Below are 27,484 nucleotides of genomic sequence, written 5' to 3' on the forward strand. Positions count from 1 at the left end.
CAGCTGGGCACCCCTCACCCTAAGTCATCCATGCAAGGAGTTGCCCCATCTCCCAGCCTAGACAGGTGTCAGGCACTCAGACCCTCGAAGGCTTCATTTCAAGTCCTAGGGTTGCTGAATCCACTCTTATCTAGGAATAAAATCAAGCATCTTATTACCCCGAAAATGAGGGATTTCTCTAGGTTTTTCTTACCTTCTCCCATAAGAAACATCTTCCTTTTGGACAGGCCCTTCATACAGCCAGGGCCCTCCAGGATTGGGAGGTCAACAAGCACCCAACCAGGCCATCCTCATCTGACCCAACCAAGACATAGGAGGAGAAGCCAGAAGAATCACTGGCTGTTCCCGCACCGAGCAAGCAATTGATGGGCAGATACGTTAAATTGCAGCGCTTCGGTGAGCCTTCGAGACCATGGGTTTGCCACCCACACATGGCAGTTTCACGGGATTACTCTCTCTCCCATCAGTTCCCAAGATCTCAGAAAGCTGAGCTTTGGATTCATGCCCAAGATTTTACAAAAGGGCAAACTCCTGCGTTTCCTTCCTTGGCCTGGGTTTGTCCTTCCCGGAGCTGTGGGACCGTTGGTGGATTTCCCCAGTAACGACATGCCAACCCCGGCCGTGTGGTGGACTTAGGGAGGATCCAGGAAGGGACAGTGGTAACAACAGTCACACTTGGGTTTCTTCCAGAGGATCTCAAAGCACCCTGTAAATGGAGTGGCTTTTGATCGTGAACAGTATAGTGTTGGTCTTCATAATTGCCATAAGGCGACAGAATTGTCCCCGGCACATCAGGATATCTGGTCACCCTGCATGTCCACCCACAGACTGCATCGGGGCACATGTCTTAGGAGCTGTTGAGGCAGAGCTGGAGATAAAGGAAGCCGAGTAGGCCCTGACTCTTCCGCTGCTTTTCCAGAACCTCACTTTGTTTTGGTTGTCACCCTCCCTGTATGCTGCCGATCATCTGGGCTTGGTCTTGGATCGCTCATTTGCAGGGGTTCAGACAGGACTTTGGGACTGAGGTGAATCAGGAGTGTACTGGGTCATCTACCATGCAAACAGGCACGGCCCAATGTTGAAATCACACAAAAGACCAGTAAACACCATCAACACTGGGGACATCCCACAGGCTGAAATTCTTAGGGCAGAGATACGCGTTCTGGCTGACCTCAGTTACGAAACTGTGCCCTGGCTGGCTCCACCCACCTCTGCAGAGATACATGGTTGGAGCTCATCACCGAGAGATTCTCTGCTGGGGCTTCTAGAAGGAGATCTGGCACACACAGGGGCCTGGTTGCTTCTCTGAACTCTCAAAAATGTCTAAATGTTTCAGTATCCTCCCCTGCTCTCTGTACACGCTTGCCCACAGTGTCTCCGGATTGGAACCTAGCCATGGGGGATGAAGTAGGGTGGACTGTGGGCAAGCAGGAAGGCACCTCCAACTTCCAAATTTGTCTGCTGCCTTTTGACAACTTCTCTTCTTTCCTCCCTCATCTGCGTCCTGATGTCATGTCTTCTCGCTCCCTTCTTGCTGCAAACTCCTTCTTTTTCTCATTGATCTCAAGTGAGGAGGGCTTGAGTGTGAGACAGAGGCTGAAAGTGAATGAAAACTTAATTCTCTTTTCATGGAAGAGGTACAGGGTCAAGAAAGTTTTCTTAGAGAAACTGAGATAGGGGGGCACCTGGGGGGCTCAGTGTGTTAATGCCTCTGCCTTCAGCTCAGATCATGATCCTGGGGTCCTTGGGATCAAGCCCCACATTGGGCTCTCTGCTCAGCAGGGAGCCTGCTTCCCCTTCTCTCTCTGCCCACCTCTCTGCCTACTTGTAATCTCTGTCTGTCAAATAAATAAATAAAATCTTAAAAAAAAATTTATAAAAAGTGAGTTAGAAATAAGGTCTTGAAAGATGAGAGTTGGCCAGGAAGTAAGGAAAAGGGGCAAGCTCCTGGGAGAGCGTTGTTAACCGGGGAACTACAAGTTCATGAGCAGAGCTGACACCTGAGATGAAGGACCAAGTCCTGTGAAAGGTGAGGTTGGCAGGCAGGCAGGGACCAAAGGAGCGTGGCAGCCATTCCATCCATTTGAAGGAAGGTGGACTGTCCTGAGGGCAATGGGAGCCTTAAAGGATCTTAAATAGGGAAATGACATGGACAGTTCAAAAGTGTTTCAGAAGACGCTGAGTCCCTGTGAAGGCTAGACGAGAAGGAGGTGAGAAATGAGCCAGGGAGGCCCATAAGGCGATGATCCCAGGAGTCCAGGAAAGAGGTGATGGCAGGCAGTAGCTGGGGGGCTGAAAAGTAGATGATGGATTTCAGAGTTTTTGAGCACACAGAATCTACCAGCCTTGATGACCAGTTAGCTTCTGGAGGTGGGGTCCAGAGTGCAGCGGAAAGGGAGGGAGGAGTCATGGATGTCTCTAGGCTTCTGGGTTGGAGGACTCACTAGGATAATTCATTCAGGAGGAGCTGCGGGGTGAGGGGCAGGGAGGGGTAGTGAATTCCATTTCAAACTAGTTGGATTTGAGTTACCTGAGGAACATCCGAGCGGAAGTATCCAGAAGGCAGCTGGACACCAAGGGCAGAAGAGAGACCAGGGTTGGAGATGGCGAAGGGAGGGTCTTCAGTCTAGAGAGAGCTTGAGAACAAGCGCAGGTTCGGGACCTCAGGGACACCCACATTCGATGGTGACTGTCAGCCCACAAAGAGCATCATTCTGAAAGGAACAATCAGAGATGTAGGGTGAGACTTTCAAGGAGGAGGGCGCCATGATATGCCCAGGCTGGGCCTCCTTTCTGCAAGGCCAAGGGAGACCAGAGAGGCGAGGAAACACCTGGAGCAGAAAATGGAGAAAGGTTTCAAGAAAGGCCAGGTAGGCTGAAGTTTTAGTACTCCACCCGCTTCTCCATACCCCAGAAAATGTGTGACTGGTTCCCTCGAGTCCTTCTTGGAGGGGTTGAGAATTCTGTGCATTGCTAAAGAAATGAATTTGGGGACTAGGAAGGCTCAAGGAGTAAAGAATTCACGGCACAGATTAAAATAGTTTTCAACAGTCGTTGCCTATCATTCTTCCCAGGGGGACTTCAGAGCCATTTCCTGGCTACAGTGGAGCCCAGAGAAAAGCAAGGCTGCTTAGAACACTATAATTTAGAGGATCCTGGACTCACCTTGCAGCTTGAATCTCGGATCTGCCTTCGATCATTAAAATGAATCTTAATAACTAATTATTGAGCACTAACTGCATGTCAGACACTTGACACCATCCTCTCCATTAATCGTCACAGGAACTCAAGACATGAGGACTATTTTTAGCCCCTCTTTTGCATGCGAGGTAACCAAGGCTCAGAGCCGCAGCTAAGTTAAGGGGCTGTGACTATAACCTAGATCAGTTTTCTTCCCGTGTGACACGAGAGGTCACACTACCCCATATGCTCTCTGAAGTTTCCCCCCTAAAGTCCCCCCGAGAGCAGAGAGGGGTGGACAGGTCGCTCTGGAGGAACTGAGGACGGGATGGGTGGCAGCCCCAAGCCCCTCCTACATCTCTGAAGTCTGAGGTTTTCTCATAAAAGTCTATTTACATTTGCGTTCTCCTTCACCCAGCCCTGTTTTCTTCATTTTGTTTATTTACTTTCTTACTTATTTTAGAGCCCAACACAGGGCTTGAACTCATGACCCTGACATCGAGACCTGAGCTATCAGATGCTTAACCAACTGGGCCACCCAGGCTTGCCTCCCCACCCCCCACCCCCACCCCCACGCCGCCGCCCGTTTGTTTTCATTAAATGATAATGCTGAAAATGAATGAGAGTTGAGAGAAAGGGGGAGTCTTTGGGAACAGTGTCGTTCTCACTGTATAGCTTCAGGAGCCCCTGGTGGCCCAGTGTGGACCCCTGGGACTTTGAGGGGACCCCGTGGAGGGAATAGATCATCTCTCAGGCGCTTTGCAGCTCTGGATCTCCCGGGATCTTGTTGGATCTGGCTCTCCATTTCTGAGGCTGCGATAAGGCAAGTCAAAGGTGGAGGGGCGGTTGTGGTGGGGCACCTGATATGGTTCAGAGGGCACCTGGCTGGCTCAGTCTATAGAGCTTGTGACTCTTGATCTTGCGGTCATGAGTTCGAGGCCCACATTGGGCATAGCAATTACCTAAAAAGGAGGGAGGAGGTGGTGTGCTATGGAATGGGGCCCAGCTGCCCAGCTCTCCTGAGCTGGGCTCTTGGTCTCTGTAGTCACATTTCCCAAGGAGGAACCCTGAGAATCCCTCCCTCAGGGTTTGCAGGAGAAATGAGACTGATTGGCCAAAGGCAAAAGAAAGACCAAAATATCTGCAAGTGAATGTCATGAAGATACTTGGAGGCAAGAAAAAAGGAAATGCATCTGGAAAGAGTTGGAGGGGACACTACAAAGGGCTCTGGATGAGGAAATTTGTTCTGATTTTCAGGCTGACATTAGCACCGTGAAACACAAAGAATGTTCCAAAGGGAGCTTGAAAGGTGATTCAGAAACTCCTTCAGGGGAGGCTCAGGGTCGGGTCCTCAAGAGAGTATGTGGAACAGGCTGAACAACTTTAAAAATGACCACTTCCCTTTCCCATCCCCTCGGCCTGATAGCTCTGCTGGGCCACTTCCGCTCCTGCTCCCTCCGCAGCCCCTGCTCCAAAACAGCACTGGCTTGTGGAGGACTCTGAGCCAGGGTGCGGGCAGGCACAAACAGGAGGGGCTGGGAGGGAAAAGGGAAAGCGGGCTCCCCCCTCCCCCGCAGCTGTCTGGGCAGGCTGCTGCTGTTCTGAGCCTGACAGCCTGGAGGGAGAAGTGTAGCCAAGGCCTGGGCTGAAGGCTCAGAACTTTCTCAGAAAGATCTAGAGTTTACCATAGAATGGGGATTTCCAGTCACTCCAGCTGCCCTTTGTTCCTGATCAAGTGTGTTTCCCTTTGCTTTAAAACGTGTTTTCAGGGGCTCCTGGGTGGCTCAGTGGGTTAAAGCCTCTGCCTTCAGCTCAGGTCATGATTCCAGAGTCCTGGGATCGAGTCCCACAGGCAGGGAGCCTGCTTCTTCCTCTGTCTCTCTCTGCCTGCCTCTCTGCCTACGTGTGATCTCTGTCAAATAAATAAATAAAATCTTAAAAACAAAAATGAAAACGTGTTTTCAGGGGCCCCTGGGTGGCTCAGTGGGCTAAGCGTCTGCCTTCAGCTCAGCTTGTGATCCCAAGGTCCCAGGACTGAGCTCCATATCTGGCTCCCTGCTCAGCAGTCTGCTTCTCCCTCTCCATTTGCCTCTCCCCTGCTCATGCTCTTTTTTTTTTTTTTTTTTTCCTCTCTCTCTCTCTCAAATAAATAAAACTTTAAAAAAGATAAAAAAATAAAATCTCTTTTCACTATTTCCGGTCTAGGACACCACCTTTGCAGCTCCAGCCTCTCTGTGATCATCTGGCCAGACAGCAATGTTTTAAGGCAGTGAAGTAGAGTGGAAATAACCAGACTTTAGGCAATACCTTTGACCCCTCTGTTCCATCCGGACCGATTGTATGAAATTAGCCTTGGAGAAGAAAGGGTTAGCTGACTTTTGGAGGAATCGATCTAAAAACAAGCTGAAGACTAGACAGGAAGGTCTCAGAGGGAAGGGATTGCAGCTTACTCTCCTTTGTAGCTCACGCGGGGCCCTACAGGGAGCAAATGCTTCATTAATATTTTATGAATGCAATAAATTCACTTCATGGTTTACAAGGTAAGAGCCAGGGGCAAGGCTGCCATCTGCTGGTGAATTTGTGAAAGACATGTCTCCGGACGCTGATAGCCTAAGTGTCCCTTTACTCAGTAACCTTGAGAAGGCTCCCCACATGGGTGCCTGAGTGGCTCAGTCCATTAAGTGTCTGCTTTCTGCTCTGGTCGTGATCCCAGCATCCTGGGACCAAGTCCTGCATCAGGCTCCCTGCTCAGTGGGGAGTTTGCTTTTCCCTCTTCTTTTGCAAATCTCTCTCAATTAATAAATGTTTTGGGGCACCTGAGTGGCTCAGTGAGTTAAGCCTCTGCGTTCGGCTCAGGACATGATCTCAGGGTCCTGGGATGGAGTCCTGGGTCGGGCTCTCTGCTCAGCAGGGAGCCTGCTTCCCCCTCTCTCTCTGCCTGCTTCTCTGCCTACTTGTGATCACTCTCTCTCTCTATGTCAAATAAATAAATAAATAAATAAAGATTTTTAAAATAAATAAAATGTTTTTTAAAAAGGAAACTCCTGGGGCGCCTGGGTGGCTCAGTGGGTTAAGCCGCTGCCTTCGGCTCAGGTCATGATCTCAGGGTTCTGGGATCGAGTCCCGCATCGGGCTCTCTGCTCAGCGGGGAGCCTGCTTCCTCCTCTCTCTCTCTGCCTGTCTGCCTGCTTGTGATCTCTCTCTGTCAAATGAATAAAATAAATTCTTTAAAAAAAAAAAAAAAAAGGAAACTCCTAACTTAAGGATGCCTGGCTGGGTTAGTTGGCAGAGCATGTGACTCATAATCTTAGGGTTGTGAGTTCAAGTCCCATGTTGGGCATGGAGGCTACTACTCACAAAAAACAAAAACAAAACCCTGACTTAGACAATCTTTTTGTCACCAGGATCTCCAGATACTTAAATTCTTCTGCCTCTCACTCAAGACATCTTAGGTTCCTAGCAGAGAAACCCAAACCATCCTGAGACACCAGTCAGAGAAAAAGGCCTATGAAAGTACAGTAAAGCTATTTTGCAAGTAGAGCACTTCTCCCCATTGGCAAATGTTCACTCTCCCAGACAGAGATGTGAGCACCCACGGCAAGCCAAGTGCTGGCCTCGATGCAGGAATAGATGAACCAGGACTTTACAGCAGGTTGTATTATGGGAGACTGGCACTGGCAAAGAGCACTGGGAACCCAGCAAGGGGACACTCCACTGCAGAAGTCAGGGAAGGCTTACAGGAGCTGAACATACGGTGATGGGCTCGGCCATAAAGGGTAGTGAGGCTTTCGAGATGTAGAGATGGGCGGAGTTCCAGTTATCTATTGCTGTGTAGCACAGCTCCCCAAACTCGGTAGCTTAAAACAAGTCATTTTTATATCTCATGGCTCTGGGTTTTACTGAGCGCGGCTAGATCCTAGATAATTCTTGCTCAGGATCTCTCATGTGATTGCAATCAGATGATAGCTGGCTACAGTCATTCTGGAGACTTCCTTACTCACACAGCAGGCAGCTGATGCTGTCAGCTGGGAGAACAGTTAGCCCCTACGTGTAGGCTATCCAGGAGGCCCAGATTCTCTCACAGCATGGCAGCTGGGTTACAAAGGCAAGCATCCCAGGGTGCCCAGGTGGCTCAGTCAGTAAAGCATCTGACTTTGGCTCAGGTCATGATCCCAGGGTCCTGGGATCGAGCCCTGCATCAGGGTCTCTGCTCAGCAAGAAGTGGCTTCCCTCTCCCTCTGCTTGTGCTCTCTCTCTCTCTCTCAAATAAATAATTGTTTTAAAAAATTACAGACATTTTTCTTTTTTTAAGAGACGCCCCATAAATAAAATTTGGGGGGGAGGCAAACATCTCAAGAGGGAGCCAGGAGGAAGTTGTCTTGCCTTCTGTAATATAGCCTCAGAAGGCATAAAGCAGAAATTCCCCTGTTCTCTACTAATTGAGATGGTCACAAAGCCCCACCCATTTTCAAGGAAAGGGGACATGCACCCCACCTCTTGATGTGTGAGCGGCAAGGTTCTGGAAGAGCTTGTAGGATAAGAAATATTACTGCAGCCTTTTTTGGGAAGTACAATTTGCCATAGGCAGGAAGGTCATTCTAGGTGGCTACCAGCATTGATGGTATCTTAGGAGATGCATTTTTTCTAAGAGAGCAGACCATTTCTCCCTCTGGGCATTGCTAGGCAAAAACACGAGACTTTAGAAATATTCACTGAAACATCTTTACTAAGAATTCTGAAACTCATTTCTCCGAAGGGGAGACTCTGAGAAAGGGGGAGATGCATTCTGAACTCCCAAGGAGGGGGACAGGAGGCTGAGATGGATGGCCAGCCCCAAGTGACCAAGACAGTGGAGTCGTGGTCACGGAGGAGCCTATCTTGTGAGGTTCTGCCAAGACAGATTCTTAGAGGAGAAAGAACGGTCTGGTGTCACTGCAGCAAGTGGCCAGGAATACAGAGAAGCTGTATCCCAGAAGAGGCTTTGAGAGCAGTGGTGGGCGGGTCCCAAACAGGGAAGTAATAATTAATAAGCAGCTGTGTGTCACAGGAGAGGTAAGATGTACACACATTTACATGGGAGTTATCAGTTTAGTTGTAACATAGATGCAGGGGGCAGGCCTCACACAGGAACAAGATATAGGTCAGAGATAAAAGCCCTTCAGGGTGCCTGGGTGGCTCAACGGTTTGGGCCTCTGCCTTCGGCTGAGGTCGTGATCACAGGGTCCTGGGATCGAGCCCCGCATCAGCTCTCTGCTCGGCGGGAAGCCTGCTTCTCCTCTCTCTCTCTGTCTGTCTCTCTGCCTACTTGTGATCTCTGTCTGTCAAATAAATAAATAAAATTTAAAAAAAAATTACAGCCCTGCATTTGCTTATAAAGCAACTTGACCCTGAGATGAATAAGGAGTGAGATCAAGGACCACGGGAGAGCCTGAGGGCCCAAGTCCTTTGGTGAGAGTAGGGCCCAAACACTCAGAACCCTCTGTGTCAACCACCAGCCTTATAGGGAAAGATGGATGAGCCTGGTTTAAAGGCTGAATGAGCCAGGAATGGCGAGATTCAAGCTTGGCTGGCTTGGAACCAGAAGCAGGGAAGTTCCTAAGTAGGGAATTGGTTCGCTCAGCAGCTGCTGGTGTCTCAGCAGTGACCTTCCAGTGACACAGTCTCTGGGCCCTGAGACCTGACGCGGAAGGAGACCTTGGCTTCCGTCTCTGTGCATATTCCATTGGCTGACCATGTCAATAGTCACATTAAATCCAAATGGTTGAACACCTCATTTATTACTTTTTAACGATTTTATTTATTATTTATTTGAGAGAGCGAGCACTAAGAGACCACAAGGTGGGGAGCAGCACAGGGAGAGAAAGAGGGACAAGCAGACTCCCCGAGGAGCAGGGATTATGACTCCAGCCGAATGCAGATGCTTAACGGACTGAGCCACCCAGGCATCCAAGATTGGATTTTTTATGGATTTCTTAAAAGTAATACTCAATTGGGTCGCTCCATACATTAAGCATCTGACTCTTGATTTCAGCTCAGGTCATGATCTCAGACTCCTGGGATGGACCCCCCACTCCCACCAGGGTCAGGTTATCTGCTCAGTGGGGAGCCTGCCTGTCTCCCTCTGCCTCTGCCTCTTCCCCCCTCCCCTAACCCCACTTGTGCATGCAGACCTACTCGCTCTCTCTCAAATAAATTAATAAATCTTTTAATTTTTTACTTTTTTTTTTAAGATTTATTTATTTATTTGACAGAGAGAGAGACAGCAAGAGACAAAACACAAGCAAGGGGAGAGGGAGAAGCAGGCTTCCTGCTAAGCAGGGAGCCGGACATGGGGATGTATCCCAGGACCCTGGCATCATGACCTGAGCTGAAGGCAGAGGTTTAACCGACTGAGACACCCAGTTGCCCAAGAAATGAACTTTAAATATGAAAACATTAATAAAAGAATAGGAAAGAATATACTATGCTAACACTAATTAAATAAAGTTAGAGTGGCTCTATTAATACCAGACAAAATTGATTTCAGAGCAAAGAATATTACCAGAGATAAAGAGAGTCATTTCATAAAGACAAAAGAATCCTTTCAGCGAGAGGATATGATGACCCTAAATGTTTGCACACCTTAACCATCAAACAGGAAGGAGTTTACACTCCTTGGAAAATGAACAAAACAAGACAAAAAATGTTAAGTTTAAGTTTCCACTGCTATTTTATATAAAAGTTACAGAGTACAGTCAAATTTTATATAACATATAAAGAAGAAGAAAACTGTGACCCATAACCATAAGAAAACCAGGCCCTCGGGTGATTTAGTTATGGGAATTAGCAGACAATGACTTTAAAATGACTATTTTCCATGTGTTGAAAATTTTAAAGGAAAAAAATATATATATAATGAGCCAAGAGTTAGGTTATTTCAAGAGAAACAAAAATTCCAAAAAAAGAGCTATATGCAGGGTTATGGACATTGGAGAGGGTATGTGCTATGGTGAGTGCTGTGAAATGTGTAAGCCTGGTGATTCACAGACCTGTACCCCTCGGGCAAATAATACATTACATGTTAATTAAAATAATAATAATAATATTAAGAGCTAAATGCAAACTAGAATTGAGAAATATAGTATCTGAAAGTAGAAATGTCCTGGAGGTACTTAACAACAAATTGGACACTGCAGAGGAAGAAATTGGTGATTTCAACACAGGCCAATTGAAATTATCCAGATAAAAGCAAAGTAAGAAAAAAATGTTTGAAAACCATTAAGAGAGCATTCACGTGCTATAGGACAATAACCAGTAGTCTCATAAACATCGGATTAGAGTTCCATAAAGAGAGGAAAGAAACAGTGGGGCAGAAGAAAATATTTAAAGAAACACTAGGGGCGCCTGGGTGGCTCAGTGGGTTAAGCCGCTGCCTTCGGCTCAGGTCATAATCTCAGGGTCCTGGGATCGGGCTCTCTGCTCAGCAGGGAGCCTGCTTCCCCCCCTCTCTCTCTACCTGCCTCTCCATCTACTTGTGATCTCTCTCTGTCAAATAAATAAATAAAATCTTAAAAAAAAAAAGAAACACTAGATGAAATTTTGATAAAGAATAACAGTTCAGGGGCGCTTGGGTGGCTCAGTGGGCTAAAGCCTCTGCCTTCAGCTCGGGTCATGATCCCAGGGCCCTGGGATTGAGCCCCACATCGGGCTCTCTGCTCAGCAGGGAGCCTGTTTCCCCCTCTCTCTGCCTGCCTCTCTGCCTACTTGTGATCTCTGTCTGTCAAATAAATAAAAATAAAATCTTGAAAAAAAAGAACAATTCACAGGTCCAAGAGGTTTAACAAGGTATAAGCAAGATAAATTCTAAGAAAACACACTTGGCACATCAAATTACTGAAAACTAGAGAAAGAGAAAAATCTTAAAAACAACCATAAAGGGGGGGTAAGATACATTACACAGTGGGAGCAATGATAATTATGAGAGCTGTTTTTTATCAGATAGAATTTAAGCCATATCTCCATTAACCGGTAAACACAGTATGCTATATTCATACGATGAACAATTATTCAACAAGAAAAAGAAATGCACTACTGACATATACTGAATATGAATGAACTTTATGTTTTAAAACATTTTTTAAAATTTTTTTGGAGAGCAAGACAGAGAGAGCACAAGCAGGGGGAGAAGCAGAGGGAGAGGGAGAAGTAGACTCCCCACTGAGCAGAGAGCCCAACATGGGGCTCAATCCCAGGACCTTGGGATCATGACCTGAGCCGAAGTCAGACACTCAACCAACTCAAGCCACCCAGGCATCCCATGAATGAACTTTAAAAACATTTTAAGTGAAAAGACACAGATGCGAAAGATCATATATGATTCCATTTATGTGAAATGTCCAGAAAGCTATAGCACATTAGTGGTTGTCTGTGGCTACAAATAGGAACAGGGATTGATTGTACATGTGCTAGAGGAATTGCTTTTGGGTTCTGGGAATGTTCTAAAACTGGACTGTGGTGCTAGTTATGCAACTCTAAATTTCATTGAGCTGTACATTTAAACTGTGTGAATTTTATAATAAGTAAATTATATCTCAAGAGAGCTACCATAAGGCAGTGATAGTGAAAAGCCACATACTTGAAAAAGATAAATGAAAAGAATATAACTGAAAAGGGAGTGTTAGCCATAATATATAAAGAATTATTACAAATCAAGGGAAAAAAAGATTAACAATACAATTGAAGAAAGATTAGGAGATAAGAATAAATAGAAGGCAATACTAATCAAACCAATAATCATATGAAAAAATGCTCAACCTTGTTAGTGGTTAGTGAAATGCAAATTAAAATCACAATGATCTACAATTTTACATCTATCTGGTTGTCCAAAAAAAAAGATCTGATGATGCAAGTGTTGGCATAAATGTGGTAAAGTTAAAGATATCCAGACCAGGGACACAGGGGTGGCTCAATGGGTTAAGCCTCTGCCTTCTGCTCAGGTGATGATCTCAGGGTCCTGGGATGGAGCCCCGCATTGGGCTCTCTGCTCAGCAGGGATCCTGCTTCCCCCTCTCACTCTCTGCCTGCCTCTCGGCCTACTTGTGATCTGTCAAATAAATAAATAAAATATTTAAAAAAAAAAAAGAAGAAGATATCCAGACCATCAACCATGCAGATAGATTCCTGAAGAAATTCAAACGTGTACAATAGGATGTATAGGAGAATTTCCATAGTAGTAAGACTGTTATAGGAGCAAAAACTGGAAACAAGAGAATCGCTGAGGTGTAATATAGTTGTAAATGAAATGTTATACAGCAGTGGAAATGAGTAAACTAAAGCTACATGAATCAACATAGATGAACCCTACAAATAGAACGGTGAGTCAAAAAAAAAGTTCTAGAAGAATTTTATATGCAGTATGATTCCATTCATATAGCTAAAATATGCAATGCATATACAATGTACAGTATAGTAGAAGTATAAAGATATGCACAGAAATGATTAACAGCAAATTCAGAATAATATTTCCTCTGTTGCAGGAGGAGAGAGGAGGGGCTTAAACTATATTAGTACTGTTTTCTTTCTTAAACTATATGGTGTTATAGATGTGATGGCTACTTTTTTTATGTCAATTTGACTGGACCACAGGGTGCCCAGATAATTGGCCCAAATTATTCTGAGTGTTTCTGTGAGGGTGCTTTTGGATGAGATTAACATTTCAGTCTTTGGACTGCATAAATCCAATTGCCCTCCTAATGTAGGTGGGCCTCATCCAATCAGTTGATGCTCCCCGGAATAAAAGAGCTTTCTTCCTGCCTGACTGACTTTGAACTGGGACATGAGCTTCTTCCTGGGTCTCCAACCTACTGGCCTCCGGACTTGTATATCATCAGCTCACCTGGCTCTCTGGGCCTGAAACTTAGATTGGAACTAAGCCATTGGCTCCCCTGGTCGCCAGCTTGCAACCCACTCGGCAGATCTCGGGACTTGTCAGCTCCATAACTGCCTGAGCCAGTTCCTTATAATAAATGAATGAATAAATACATAAATATTCTATTGGTATTGTTTCTCTGGAGAACCTTGACTAATACAACAGATATGTTTGTTAAATTATTTCCTATGCCTTTGGCAGGTCTAAAATATTTCATAATAAATTTTTGAATAAAGAAATAATGAATGAGTTTGTTAAGATGTCAGGTGCTACAGAGGTCAAGTGACGTGAAAAGTGGAAAATGCGAGCATCTGGGTGGCTCAGTCAATAGGGGTCTGCCTTAAGGTTCTGCCTTCAGTTCAGGTGGTCCTGGGATCAAGCCCTCCTTTCCCTGCTCAGCGGGAGCCTGCTTCTCCCTCTCCCACTCCCCCTGCTTGTGTTTCCTCTCTGCCATGTGTGTGTCTCTCTCTCTGTCAAATAAATAAATAAAATCTTACATACACACACACTCACACACACATTAGGGGAGTCTGGATGGCTCAGCTGGTTGAGTGTCTGACTCTTGGTTTCAGATGATGCTCTCATGGGTCCTGGGATCCAGTCCCGCCTCCAGCTACCAATCAGCTGGGAGTCTGTTTGAGGATTCTCTCCCCTGTTCCTCCCCCAACTTGGGTTTTTTCTCACACGAGCTCTCTGTCAAATAAATAAATTTTCAAGAAGAAGAAGAAGAAGAAGGAGGAGGAGGAGGAGGAGGAGGAGGAGGAGGAGGAGGAGGAGGAGGAGGAGGAGAAGAGAAAGAAGAAAGAACATGCATATTAGATTTGGCTTCTGAAGCCAAGGATTGCCTTTGCTAGAGCAGTTCGGGCACTGTGTTCAGTGGAGGCCTGCCAGCAATGGGTTGTAGAGAGACAAGGAGTACACATATCCTATACAGCAAAGGAGAGCACAAGGTCTGTGGCTAAAAAGGGATGCAGGGTAGAGGAAGGGGCTTAACAATGAGTGACTTCACTTCTTGGGGCTTCCATACTAATTCTGTTGGAATTATCAGAGTGCCAGTGCTCCTTTGGTCCCTGCTTCTAATTCCAATAAAGATTCTGGAAGACTTGAATTTCATCTCTTAGATGTAGAAAAAGATTTTTAAAATAACTAACCACAGATGCAAATATCCTAGATGTCAGCTTTCTTAACTGTGGTTTCCCAAAGAGCATCAGAACAACCTCTTTCCATGGAAAGAAAGACATAAAGCCATGATTATCACATGCTAGCCCCAGGTCTAAGGGCGGAAAGTCAGACGCACAATAAATTAACTTAAAAGTTCAGGAAGGCTCTGCACTGGAATAAGAAAGGAGAGGGAGGGAGAAGTTTCTCTCTCTCTCTCTCTCTTTTTTTTTTTTTTTTTTTTTTTTTTTTTTTTTGGTGGTGAGTGGTTGAATTTGGCTAATGGAGTGTTGCTAATTCCCAATTTAGGTTTGCAGGGATCGGCAGCAGGGAGTTTTTCCAAGTCAGAGGGGCTGAAAGGACGCACTAGTCTGTCTCACTCCTCCCAGAAACTCTGTCTGAGTTTTACTCTAATTTTTTTGGGTCTCATCCTCCAGATGAAGAGACTCTGTGCCCTACCCATCCCAGACGGATTGCAAGCTTTTTCCAATACTCCATTCTCTCTCCCTGGGGCTTTCCCCGGTTGCTGCAGAGAGAAATCTGCCAGCAGGGGTCAGCCGTGCCTCACATCTGGCCTGGAGCCGCTTGCCACATGGGCTGTTTCTCTTGGCACCGCCAGAGTTGATGGGGAACTGGAGAATACCTTCCTGGTAAGGCCTTGGCATCCCTCTGAGCATCGCCAGTCAAGTCCTTTCCCTGAGTGTTGGAGTAGTAGGGGGAAACGGAAGGTACGTTCATTCAAAGACCGAAGCAGGTGTGGGCGTACACACACATCCAGCCATCTGCCGCCAAGTCACCATCTGGTTTCCACCAGGCTTTTATGTGTATTGGCATGTGCCATGCATTGTGCGGCTGGGTGTTGGAGGATGTGTGTCTTGGGCTTGCTTTGTTGAAATTTTCTCAGCTCCCTGGGATTTCTGGATTCGCTCCGCACCCAGGCGCTTCGGGCGGGCGAGTTGCTCTTCGCTCTCCCACGGCTTGGACCAGCCTCTGCGCCTCGCTCCCACGGTGCCTGCCCAATCTACGCCTCCACGCATGCTCAGTGTGGAATGGAAATCTTCCAGGGCTGCAGGCTCCGGAACGAATGTCTCCGTGGCCCAAGCCACACAAGAGCAAGTTCTGCTCTCGTTTCCAGACCCTTCTTCCTCCTTGGCCCCACTGCCAGTCTTCTCCCCAGCTCTAGTTCTCTTTGATTTCTCTGGTCCACAGTGCTGCCCAGCTTCCAGGAGAGCTAGAGGGATGGGTCCCAGTGGGGGTGTTGGTCTCTCCCCTTCCTTCTCCGTCTCCCACACCCCGATGTGGTACTGGTGGGAGTAGTCCGAGAACCAGCCAGGGGCTATGGGATAGGGATACAGCTGGAAGCAGCTCTGGACTGGAAGGGGTTCCGGTCTGTAGCTGAGATTCCCAGGGCCCTGGCATCTTCCAAGTAGGCTCCGAGAGCTAGCTGCTGTGATAGGCAGAGGCTGTGACTTTCCACCTGCCAAAAGGAGGACTTCTGCAAGCTGGGGCACCTGGCCTGCTTTCCCAGGAGTAGAGTTACAACATCTGATCTAGACGACAGGTGTAGGTTGCAGGGTACAGCTGCTGCCCAGCACATCTGTACCCATGGCGGGAGGAGGGGTGCCGCAGCAGGGTTCGTCAATCATTCCCACACTCCCCAAAGCTGAGGGGGATGTGCAGAAAGGGCCAGGGAGGGAGAGAAATGCGGGAAAACTGGGATAAGCATTCACAGACCACTTCTTTCCTAGAGATCCCAAAGTAGGACCCCTTGCCAGTTTGCCCCAGAGTTAGCCTCATTGGCGGCAGCTTGAGAGTCAAAGCCTTGAGTCCTCCTCCTCTGTCTTGCTGCCCAGTCCTTTGGCTGGAGCCAGCTCCTCTCCCTTCCCCGTTGGCTCAGCTATGGCCTCTGCAGGCTGGAGCTCAGAATCCCGGCTCCTAGTGGCTCTCCCGGAGAACTGGGAGGGAAGTGCTTGAAAGAATGGCTCTTTATATATGCAAATGATTTCTTGCCACTGTAGTTCCTCAAACCACAGACTCAATTGAAGGGGGAACATTCTGGAGCTCTGGGTCTGTGCCAGGCACTGGGTCCAATGCTTTACCTGTATCACGTCATCAAATCCTCCCCCAAACGCGCCAGGTTTGTGTTGTCAGGATCATTTCTGTTTCATAGGGGGAGAAATCAAGGTTAAGGCCACACAGAACACAGGAATCTGACATCTGATTGCTGCCCAGACTCCAAGGCTTGTACTCCATCCACTATACACACTGCCTGCAACCTCCCCAGCCCTGGGAAAGCCCACATTAGGCCCCATCCCTCTTCCTCATGTAGGTAATTCCCTGCCTATCCCCAACTCACTCATTTCTGTTGAGCGCAGCCAAAGTCACCTCCATAACCTTTATCGAGAGGCCATTCAGCAGCTCACAACTCTCCAACACCTCCAGTCACCCCACTGCCACCCACCAAATTGGATGCCACAACGCCCACTCTCTTGTCAATGGCTTGTCACACCCAATTTCCTTCCCTCGGTCCCATCATGGGCCTGCAACCCTTTTGCTTCTATCTACCATTCTTAAGCGATTCCACTTTACCCTCATTTTTCCCTCTCGAGACACTTTTTTCTTAGTATTTTAAAAATATTTATTGATATATGAGGGATGCCCGGGTAGCTTAGTCAGTTAAGCATCTGACTCTTGATTTCGGCTCAGGTCTTGATCTCAGGGTCCTGGGATCAAGCCCCCATAAGGTTCTGCGCTCAGCCTAGAGTCTGCTTGTCCTTCTCCCTCTGCTCCTGTCTCTTTCTCTCTCAAATAAATAAAAATCTTTTAAAAGAGAGAGAGTCTAGCGTGGGCTCCATTCCCTGTCCAATGGGCAAAGCTGGCTACATCATTTCTGGGATCCAGTGCAAAATTTAAAATGTGGGCTCCTTTGTTTAAAAAATTATTGAGAATTTAGAGGCACCTGGGTGGCTCAGTGGGTTGGGCCGCTGCCTTCGGCTTGAGTCATGATCTCAGGGTCCTGGGATCGAGCCCTGCATCGGGCTCTCTGCTCAGCGGGGAGCCTGCTTCCCTCTCTCTCTCTGTCTGCCTCTCCGTCTACTTGTGATTTCTCTCTGTCAAATAAATAAAATCTTAAAAAAAAATTATTGAGAATTTAAAGATTGCAACAGCAAAGCATTAAACTAAACCAGGGGTCCTTCTAAGTGTGGGGTCCCTTGTGATAGCACAGGTCACATGTCCATGAAGCTGGCCCACCCATGGGCTCTAGGAGACTAGCTGTCTCCTAGTTGCCTTGAGTCAATGCATCCCCTGTTCTCAAAATGGACATTCCTGCCTCAGCCTCCACATTGGCACATTGTCCCTTGCTTCTGCACCCAGCCTCCCCCAGCCGCATTCTCTGCACCACGGCCAGCATGTTGGGCATTCCAGCTCTAGCCCAAGCAAACTCCCGGGGTCCGAGTCAACCAGGCGGCATTGTTCTGGGGTCACCCACAAAGAGTGGGGTGCAAAACAATGGCATCCCTGTGCCTGGGGTAGAAAGTCTCTCCAGAAATGAGAGAGCACTCAATGCTCCACCAGGAGACCTGGGTTTCAGTTCCAGCCTTGCCATTAAATTTGCTGTGTGCTCTTAATGGATAAATCGCTCAACATCTTGGCACCTCGGTTTCTTTATCCCTTAAAGGAGAGGCTGGGATGAAATCTTCTTTAAAACCACACCCAGTTCTAAAAATGTGCATTTAAATGACTCTAAGAGGCCATAAGGGTAACGGACGTTTGCTTGAGCATTTACCCTATACCATTTGCAAGCTCATTTAATGCTGACAACAGTCCTATGAGGCAGGCACTGTTCTTCCCATTTCACGGATGAGGGAGTTGAGAGTCAGATGAAAACACATCCTAAAAGAGGAGTGACAGAAACATCCTAGAACTTGGTCGTAGGGATGGCTGCACAGCTCTATTGACTTACTAGAAATCATACTATCATATAATGACAAAGGGTGAATTGACTTATACATAATGTATATTTCAAAACTGTTAAGAAGTTAGAAATAAAGAAATGTACTGAAGCTAGCAAATGCTAGAGCCCTTCACCGCTACCCCACACTGCCATCGAAAGACTCCTTTCTCTGCCTCAACATAGCACATGAAAGCATGGCCTCGGGAGCTAGACTGCCTGTTCAAATCCTGGCTCTGGCACTTATCAGCTGTCAGAACCACGCAAGATACCTCAATTTCTTCACTTACAAAATACAATAAAAACGATACCTATTTCAAAGGGTCATTGGGAGGATAAAATGGATGAATGCATATGAAGTGTCTGGAACTGCAGTTGGCCCATACCCAGTCCACCCAGAAGGAAGGACTTTGACTCTCCTTTCCAGGATGGCTATAGCCAGAGCCTGCCTTCCTCAAGGGGACTCCTTCTCCTTGCCAACCCCATCCCTACCCTCCTGGCCCCTTAAAGAAACACTTGCCTTGAAAAGCCATCTTTGGAAAAACACTGTGAAGACTTTCAGTACATCTCATATCCTGGTAACAAAGAAAGGGAGTGGGGTTCCTGGGTGGCTCAGTCGGTTGGGTGTCTGTCTTTGGCTCAGGTCATAATCCCAGGGCTCTGGGATAGAGTCCCACATGGCTAGACTGAACACAGTCTCACAGACCCTTGCTCCGGAGCAGGGGGGGTCCCTGCTCAGTGGGGAGCCTGATTCTCCCTCTCCTGCTCCCCCTGCTGTGCTCTCTCTCTCTCACTCCTTCTGTCAAATAAATTAAAAAAAAAAAAAAAAAAAAGAATGAAAAGAAAAAGAAAGGGAGAGAATCATCATCTTCCCGATAAGGTAGTGACTCGTCCAGGCTCGTAAAACATTCATGGCTGTGCCAGCTTTTCCCACAGACTGTTTCTCCCAGGTCCTCCTAAGCTCAAGCCATCAGCACAGAGGGCCCTTCTTAAAGGGGACCCTGAAGCCAGTCCTGAGGTCTGAGTGGCCACAGATGAGGACAGATGCTTTGCCCACCCCTCCCCCCAATCCTATCGGCATGCAGCCCCTCCAGGGTTAATGAATCAAGCTAGAAAGGGCAAGGGTTACTCGTGGACAGTCAGATGTCTACCATTTAAAAGTGAGTTTTCAAGCACTGAGCCCCTAAGCAGAGTGCATGTGACTGGGGTGGGGAAGAAGCCGGGGCGGGGGAGGGACTGGTGCTTTCTGTCTCATCCTCACGCTTCTGCTTACATTTTGCACAGCACTTTAGAAACCACTTTCTCTTCCATTATCTCACTGAAAACACACCTAAGCCTTAGCGGGTGATTGTTGTTGTCCCCCGGGGGTCAACACCCGTTTTTACGTTTTTACTGCGGAGCACACTGAGGTGACACGCCCTTGAGCCAGCAGCCGAACCAAAGCACAGACTCAGGTCTCCTGACAGCATGCCCGGTGATTTTCCACTGTGCCGAGGAGGAGGAAGTCAGAGGCTCCCTCAGACTCCACCTCGGAGGCTCTCATGACATTTATTAAATGCTCGAGAAAATAAAGCCACGTGCCGTCTTCATATCCCCACCGAGGGCCTTAACAAAAGACTCTGGAAGGTCTGAACAAGAGAGCCAGAGAAAGGGTGCCTGGGTGGCTCAGTGGGTTAAGCCGCTGCCTTCGTCTCAGGTCATGATCTCAGGGTCCTGGGATCGAGCTCCGCATCGGGCTCTCTGCTCAGCAGGGAGCCTGCTTTCCCTCCTTCTCTCTCTGTCTGCCTCTCTGCCTACTTGTGATCTCTGTCTGTCAAATAAATAAATAAAATCTTAAAAAAAAAAAAAAAGAAAGAAAGAAAGAAAGAGAGCCAGAGGGAAAGACAGTCCCTCCCTGGGTCCCATGGAGCACAGGAGCTCTGACCCTGCTCAGATCCCCAAGGTCCCACATCAGATAACCCAAGTGGGGAAACAAGTGAACATGGGTCCGCGGACCTCAAGGCAGCAGGAAAACAGGCAGAGCCCCCCAAGAAATCAGGCTGGGTCTGGAAATGCCACTTGCTCTGTTCCCTGGGGCTCCCAAAGCCCTCATCTCAGCTCGAGCCAGGTCTGAGACTCCGGGGGGGGGGGGGGGGGGGTGACAACAGGCTCCTGGGCTAATTGTTTAAAACTCATTTGTCACATTGACATTAATCCTCTTGTTAACAATCTCTTGCCCTGAAGCAGGGTTGGCTCAAAGCTGTGGAAGGGGTTGGGGCAAGGGGAAGCTCTTGGGTTTTAAGGAGACTCAGTAAGGTCAGCAAGGCCTAGAGGCCACCTTCTTCATGAGAGGGGGAGGGTAGCGCGCGCTGAGCCAAGGGGCCCCCAGCAGAGAGCCTGAACCTCCTTCAATTACCAACGTCTGACTCTCCAGCATCCCTGCTGTTCTCTCCATCCTCTGCTCTCCACAACCAGGCCACTGCCTTCACTTCTTATTGATTTTCATATTTAAGGAAAATCCATTTGCTTGATTCAGAGCAACTGAGTCATCACTGTGTTCAGAGGAAAAATCACTCACAAAGTAGGCACTTGGCAGCAGCCGCTTCTGGAATGGGCGGGGACCCTGCTTACACCCCAAAGGCGCTCTGTCCAGAGTTGCTTCTGGATTCGATTCTCTGCTGCTCTGTCCCAGCCACTTTCTCTTTCAGGAGGCTTCACATCCGCTGCCTGTCACCCCAGCCAGGCTGGCCTATTTGTTCTCTATGCAACACCCCCCCACGTGCTATTGTTTATCTGTTGGAGGCTTATGATGGAGACATTTGGAGCAGGGACAGAGGGGACTTGTATGATCAGCCGTTCATAAATGGGAGAGAAATATTAATTGCAGGCATTGATGGAAGAAATTTAACCCTTACGAAATTATAGCTTTGGCCCTTTTTTTCCTTTCCAACACTACCCATGTGGGTAAGAGTCCCGTATCTAACCTCAAGATGGATCCAGGGCGGTTCAGTCTCTGATACTGGTTTGTGTAACTGTTGTGTCATCCTGGTCCCTGACTCTGGGAGGGTCAAAGAGCTCAGACAATCCACTCTATGAGCCCTCAAGAAGAGACCGTGCTTCTTAACGACCACGCCTCCCCTTTGCAGGCAGAGGGGACTGTGAACAGCAGGACAGAATTCCAGTTAGCACATCACCAAATACAAAATGGAAGCAGGGCTGTAGGACTCAGACTCAATGATGCATACCGAATGCTCCCAGGCACTCTTCTAAGCATGTCACCTGTGTTCATTGCCCTTAATCCTCCCAACAATCTTAGGACACAGCGGCAATTATTATCCCATTTACATACAGATGAAGAAATGGAGGTGGTCAGAGATGAAAGAATTCATGGAAATTCCTATGGCTAGTAAGTGGGAGATCCAGGAATTTGAATCCAGGCAATCTGCTTTAAGAGCCCATGCATTCACCCATTACACACACGCAGGGCATGGGACTCATCTCAGGCGTCCCAGAGACACCCCCGCTCCCTACCTCAAAAGACAATTCTTTCCTTTCATGGACAAATGCCATGTAAAAATCTTCTCCCCGATCAGATTGGAACGTCTTCAATGCCACTGTTAGTCTGGTCAAGGGGTCCTTGACCCTCCCTTTATGTCCATGAGTACTGTGACCTGATTGGCTGGATAGGGGCTCAGGCAAGGCTCAGGGGCTCTCACCGTGACTCTGCTCCCCACTGGTTCATACTGCTGGTGAAGCATTCGGAGACCTCCCAGGGAGTTGGCATTTTTTATTTTTTTTCTTTTTAATCTCAACCCCTCAAGACCTAGGGAAAAAACGAGTTCTTAAGCTGATGAGATCTCTGGTCCTAGTCTGCTGGGTCCTTGGCCACAGCTACTACTCCCTTTCACTTACAGAGCTCAAAGCTTGCTCCAGGGGCACCGGCCACCTGATTTCCTTCTGGACTCTTCCTGCACAGTCTGGAAGCCCTCAGGCCAGGAGGCGGGCGTGGGGGTAGGAGGGATGGGGGGGCGTGGAATCCTTGCACTGCAGAGAGGTTGCACGAGGTTCTGGCTGACAACCTCCTTCCCATTCTCGGTCTTCAGCTCTTGTGGTTTCCTCTCCCGTCTTCTGCCCCCTCCTCCCACTCCCACGGCCCTAGAAGGAGGAGAGGCAGTGGTAGAGTCGGGAAAGTGGGAAGAAGTCACGTTACTTTACTGAGCACCTACTATTTGCCCGGCACTTCTGGGGCCTCCCCCTCCTCTGCTCCCACGAGTCCCAGCTCAGACCCGGGTAGGGAAGAAGGGTGGGCGGAGTCAGAAGCGGGGCGAGGAGGCTGGCGGATCCATCTGCCCCCTTCCAAAGAATGCCCGAACCAGCAGCAGCCCCGGGACGTGGGTGGGGGTGACGGGTCCCCGGGCAAAGGAAAGGCTCAATTGTGCAAAGGCTTCCTGCCCTGCCAGCTCTCGGCCCCAGCCCAGCCACCAAGCAGCCGCCTTTCTGCGGCCGGGGAGGCGGGACGGGAAGGCAAAGGCAGGAAAGGGTTACGGGAATAGCTTTCCAATGACAAAGTCTGGAAGGGACCCATGCCTCCGCCCCTCTGCGGGTTAAACTGGCACAGTGCGGGGGGAGGAAGGCGAGGGGGACCAGAAGCAAAGACTCCCCTCCCTCCCGCCCCCCTGTCCCCCCCTGTCGCCGGGCACCCCCTCCCGGGGCCCGTGTCATCGCAGGCAGCCGGCGTGTGCCTGGGGCAGCGGGTCATGAGGCTCCGCCCCCGGCCGCCCGGCCCCGGGGGACGCACTTTGTTCAGGATGCCGCCTCCCCGCTCATTGTGGAGCCGGGGCCGCCGGCGGCCCTAGTGCGAGCGCGCGGCCGGAGCGCGCGGCGGACGCAGATCCCAGTGCGAGGGGCGGACCCGGCCGAGGACCCCGGAGAAACTTTCTTATCGCGAGGAGAGCGCGCCCGGCCCGGCGCCGAGCGGGGGATGCGCGACTGTGCGCGGCGGCGGCGCGGACCGGGACCCGGAGCCAGAGCCGGAGCGGGCAGGCGCGCGGGTGAGTGGCCCGAGCGGGGTGGTCGCGGGGGCGGGGACCGGGCTGCGCGCGGCGGCGGAGATGGGCCGCCGCTTCCCACTCCGTGGGGCCGGGATCGAGCCCCGGGGGTTGGTGAGCCTGGTGCCCCGGGGAGGCTGCGGGCTGGGCTCGGGAGAGGCGCTGGAATAACAACGGAGGCGCCCGGAGGTTGTGTGCCGAGACGTCCTTGGGGGACTGCGCGTCTGCTCCAGGAGTCGACTCACTGGGGGCTACCCAGCCCCAGCCTTTCGGAGCCTCAGTTTACCTTTCTGTGAAATACCTGCAACGTAAAGTGTGTTGATATCCTATAACCAGAAGCACCAAGTACAGCGTATTACACACACACACGCACATACTGTACCCACATTTCTCCCATCCCAGAGGAGCGAGCGGAGCAGCTGGCGCAGGTGACCTTGCCGGGCTGTTTCGGAAAATGTTCATTGGGTTCCCAGGTTGCGCTGCGAAGCGTCCGCCCGCCAGACTCCCTGAGGCTGCCCTCTTCGGCGCCAGCCTAGAGGAAGCTGGGGGACACAGGAGGGAGGAGAAAGGAGAGGTTGGGTGAACACCAGGAGCTCACCTGAGGGCGCTCGGTGCTTGGGCTCTTGTGGTCCCTTCTACTCTCAGAGCCGATAGAACCTGGTCAAAGCATAAAGAATCAGCCCAGCCTGCGGAGGGAGGATCGGGGAAGGATGTGAGTGGTGAGTGGTGGGGGGCGGTGTGCAGGGGTGAAATCCACCCAGCAGAGAGGGGTCCTTGTCCCGCGGAGCCCAACATTGGAAAATCAGCTGGTGAGTCAATGGGACTTTGTTGGGACGGCCACGGGGCGCAGCTGGCGCCGGCTTAAGGGAAGCGCCCGCATCCCCCCTTGATAACACGCTGTTTATCTGGCTTCCTGTTTCAATGATTGGGATGCCATTGGCTTGTTCAAATTCAATGCTGAAAAGCCTGCGGCCACGGCCACGTTCGCTCTTTAAAAGCCGAGGGCTTGCCTCGATTTTCGTCTTTTCGTCTGTCTTGTTCCGGATGCATGGTGTCCCCTGCCACGAACGCACTTATAATGGGGCAGCTGTACTTGCCACAAAGAACCCCATCTCAAGGAGGCAGAGCTGCTGCTTCTGAGACCTTGGCTCCCTTCAGACCCAAAATACATGTGACTTCAGCCTGCTTATGAATTTTTTTCATCCTGCCTTGAATTTTGGTTTGTGTGTCTTTGGGATTAAACTGGGAAAGAAGGCTGTGACTCTGGATTTCCTCCCCGAAAATGAGCTTTATCTCATCTTCCACAGCTAATTCCTGGGGGAAGTTATCGGTTCATAGTTCCCTAATCAGCCTGGGTTGCTAACTTACCTGGATGATCAGAGAGCAAAGAACTTGCCTTTCTGTTTTGGTTTTCACTTCTTTACAATGGAGCTGGGGCAGGTTGCTGCTCTTGGAAGGACAAGGCTTCCCCCCCCCAATCTGTGCTTCAGTCCTTACAGCCTGTTTCTGGAACTTCCCAGGTTAAAGAGGAGCAGCCCCCACTCTGAACTCCAGAGATTTCTCTGAACTCCCTTAGGGCGGGTTTCACATTCTTCTTTGTGTTTTAGACGTTGAGGATTTGTGCACATGCCTTATCTCCCTATGCATGCCAGCTAGCCAGGTACCCCTGCTGACCTCCCACAACACCCAGCACATAGTAGGCACTTTCTAGATGTTTGCCGAATAGTACAACTGGAAAAAATCTTTCCCTCTCAAAATAGGTCTACAATGGGGTTGATTTGCCCACTGGACCATTTGGGCCTTTTGTGACATCTACTTGGGGAGCCATGGCCTGGGGCAACTGAAAACAGGATTGCTGTTTTTGCTTCCCTTGACAGCTCTGCTCCCCTCCTGAGTCTACCCAAGCCTCTGGCATTGGCTCAGCTTTGGTCAACTAGAAAAGACTGGCGCTGGAGTCTATTGTCCATTCTTTAAAATTTGCCTCTCTTTCCATCTTTCTTGTCAGTCAATGTCACTTCCTCTTTCTTTTAAAGTTCTTTTGAATTCTTAAAGGGTTTGGCCTTTAGAAAAAATGTCAAAGTCAAAGGGATCTCTGCCCCTCCCAACCCCTGCCCTGCCCCTCTTCCCTTTAGGGACCAGAATCAAGGTGGGGGATGGACTCAAAGCCACACAGTTGGGGGCCGAGAGAGGCCAACCCAGAACCCAGGTCTTCTGGCCACCCGTCCAGGGCTTGATCCCTTTCATCAGATCACCTCCTTGCACTCAGACTTTTTCTCTGCCCAGTGTTTCCATCCATAGATCTTGGCAGATGCCCAATAGCTGTCAGTGAGAGAGGAACAGAAACAAGGGGTAAGGAGAGCTGTCGGGGTGATGGCACTAACCACCAGCCCTTAGAGTCTCTGGAACATCGAGAACTAAGAATGTGGCAATACTTGGCAAACCCTTCATCTTTCTGGCCCCTTGTCACAAAACAATAATTAAAAACACTTTTAGTTCCTTCTTCAACTTAAAAAAAAAAAAAAAAAAAAGGCAAAAAAAAAAAAAAAACAACCAACCAACTTTTCAAGTAAAAAACACCCTCCACAGTAAACAGTTTGCTGGGCCTAATCTGTTCCCTCAACCTCCCAGGAAGGCTGACTCAGGCCTGATTTCCTCCGAGGGGCCTGGAACTTTGCTTCCCAGTTTCCTGTGAGTCTTGAGAGACGTGAGGGGAGGCAGGATGGCCAAGACCCAGGCCTCTCGGAAGTGCCAGTGGATGTGACTCTGCTTCCCCTACACGGCCTGTGCAGTCCACACTACCATCCCCATCAAATCTGTCTGTTCTGCTTCATTTTATTTTATTTTATTTTATTTTAGAGATTTTATTTACTCGACAGACTGACAGACGGAGATCACAAGTAGGCAGACAGGTGGGCGGGGGGTTGGGGGGGTGAAAAGGCTCCCTGCTGAGCAGAGAGCCCTATGTGGGGATGTGGGATGTGGGGCTCCATCCCAGGACCTTGGGATCATGACCTGAGCTGAAGGCGGAGGCTTTAACCCACTGAGCCACCCAGGTGCCCCTCTGCTTCATTTTAATATGAGATGCGCTAATGTGCTTAAAAAATTAAAGGTGCCAAAGCCCGTGCCTATGGACACCCTTAATAACAACGTGTTTCCACTTCAAAGGACGCTGAGACTCTTACCATGTCCAAACCTTTGATGCTCTGGAAGCTTTTGTGCATGGTTTGCTTATTTCTTTTTCAGATCGTTCCTGGGGGGTGGTATCTGGAAACACAACTGATTTTTGTGGGTTGATCTTGTGCCCTTGAAACTTGGCCAAATTTGTGTGCTTGTATGTTTGTGTATTTGCTTTCGTAGCCTTAGTGTGTGTGAATTCTTTGGGATTTCCTATATGTAGAATCACATCAACTGTAAATATAGTTGTACTACTTCATTTCCAACGTGGATACCATTTATTTATTTATCTATTTATTTATTTATCTTCCCTAACCGCTCTGGCTAGAATTTCCAGTACTGTGGTGAGTAGGAGTGGGGAGGGTGGACATCCTTGTCTTGCTGCTGATCTTAGAGAAAAAAGCTCTCAGTCTCACCATTGAGTGTGATGCTTACTGTGGGTTTTTCATAAATGTCCTGTATCATGTTGAGGAAATTCCCTTCTCTTCCCAGTTTTCTAAGTGTTTTCATCATGAAAGGGTGTTGGATTTTGTCAGATTCTTTTTTCTGCACCAATTGAGATAATCATGTGTTTTGGTACATGACATTGATCGTTTTTCTTGTGCTGAATTACCGTTCCATTGCTGGGATAAACCCCTCTGAGTGCTTTTTTTGTTTTTTAATTTGTGAAGTTTTATCTAAAAAGACTGAAGATGGGGAGTCTGGGGGGCTCAGTCAGTTAAGCCTCTGACTCTCGGTTTCAGCTCAGGTCATGGTCTCATGGTTGTGGGATCCAACCCCGTTGGCTCTGTGCTCAGCACGGAGTCTGCTTCAGATTGCCTCTCCCTCCCCCTCCTGCTGACTCTCTAAATTAATTAATTAAGTCTTAAAAAAGACTGAAGAAAATTTGACATGGTGCTAACTGTGCAGTTGGGTGGGTCAATGCACATTCATTATATTTTTCGTACAGTCACTGTACTTGAAATGTTAAATAATATTTTTATTGTGGTAAAATATACATAACATAAAATTGACCATTTTAACTACTTTTACGTGTACAGTTCAGTAGCCTTAAATGCATTCCCCTTGTTACGTAACCGGCACCAT

General features: G+C 48.7%; 1 protein-coding gene and 2 long non-coding RNA genes across 12 annotated transcripts in view; 2 read left to right on the forward strand and 1 right to left on the reverse strand.

Moving 5' to 3' along the window:
* Positions 1 to 3,796, forward strand: part of LOC309849429 — a 5,232-nt gene extending 1,436 nt beyond the window's left edge. The window contains exon 2 of the long non-coding RNA XR_014303699.1: positions 3,075 to 3,796. This is a non-coding gene — a long non-coding RNA (uncharacterized lncRNA). The remainder of the gene's footprint in view (positions 1 to 3,074) is intronic.
* A 10,068-nt stretch (positions 3,797 to 13,864) lies between these two features.
* Positions 13,865 to 22,186, reverse strand: LOC309849447. The gene is made up of 3 exons (XR_014303706.1): positions 22,089 to 22,186; positions 21,893 to 21,999; positions 13,865 to 16,404 (listed from the first exon to the last, which is right to left on the reverse strand). It is a non-coding gene; the product is annotated as an uncharacterized lncRNA (long non-coding RNA).
* Positions 22,187 to 22,482: 296 nt separating this feature from the next.
* Positions 22,483 to 27,484, forward strand: part of NAV1 (neuron navigator 1) — a 255,753-nt gene continuing 250,751 nt past the window's right edge. For 3 of the 10 annotated variants that reach the window (XM_082701983.1, XM_082701984.1, XM_082701987.1), the window contains exon 1: positions 22,947 to 23,227. The gene's annotated coding sequence lies outside the window, so the exon portion shown is untranslated. Of the gene's footprint in view, positions 23,228 to 27,484 lie in introns of all 10 variants that reach the window. The other 7 variants (XM_082701985.1, XM_082701986.1, XM_082701969.1 and 4 more) reach the window with 4 other exon arrangements.

The sequence above is a fragment of the Mustela nivalis genome (genome assembly GCF_964662115.1).
Source record: "Mustela nivalis genome assembly, chromosome: 16".
Lineage (NCBI taxonomy): Eukaryota > Metazoa > Chordata > Mammalia > Carnivora > Mustelidae > Mustela > Mustela nivalis.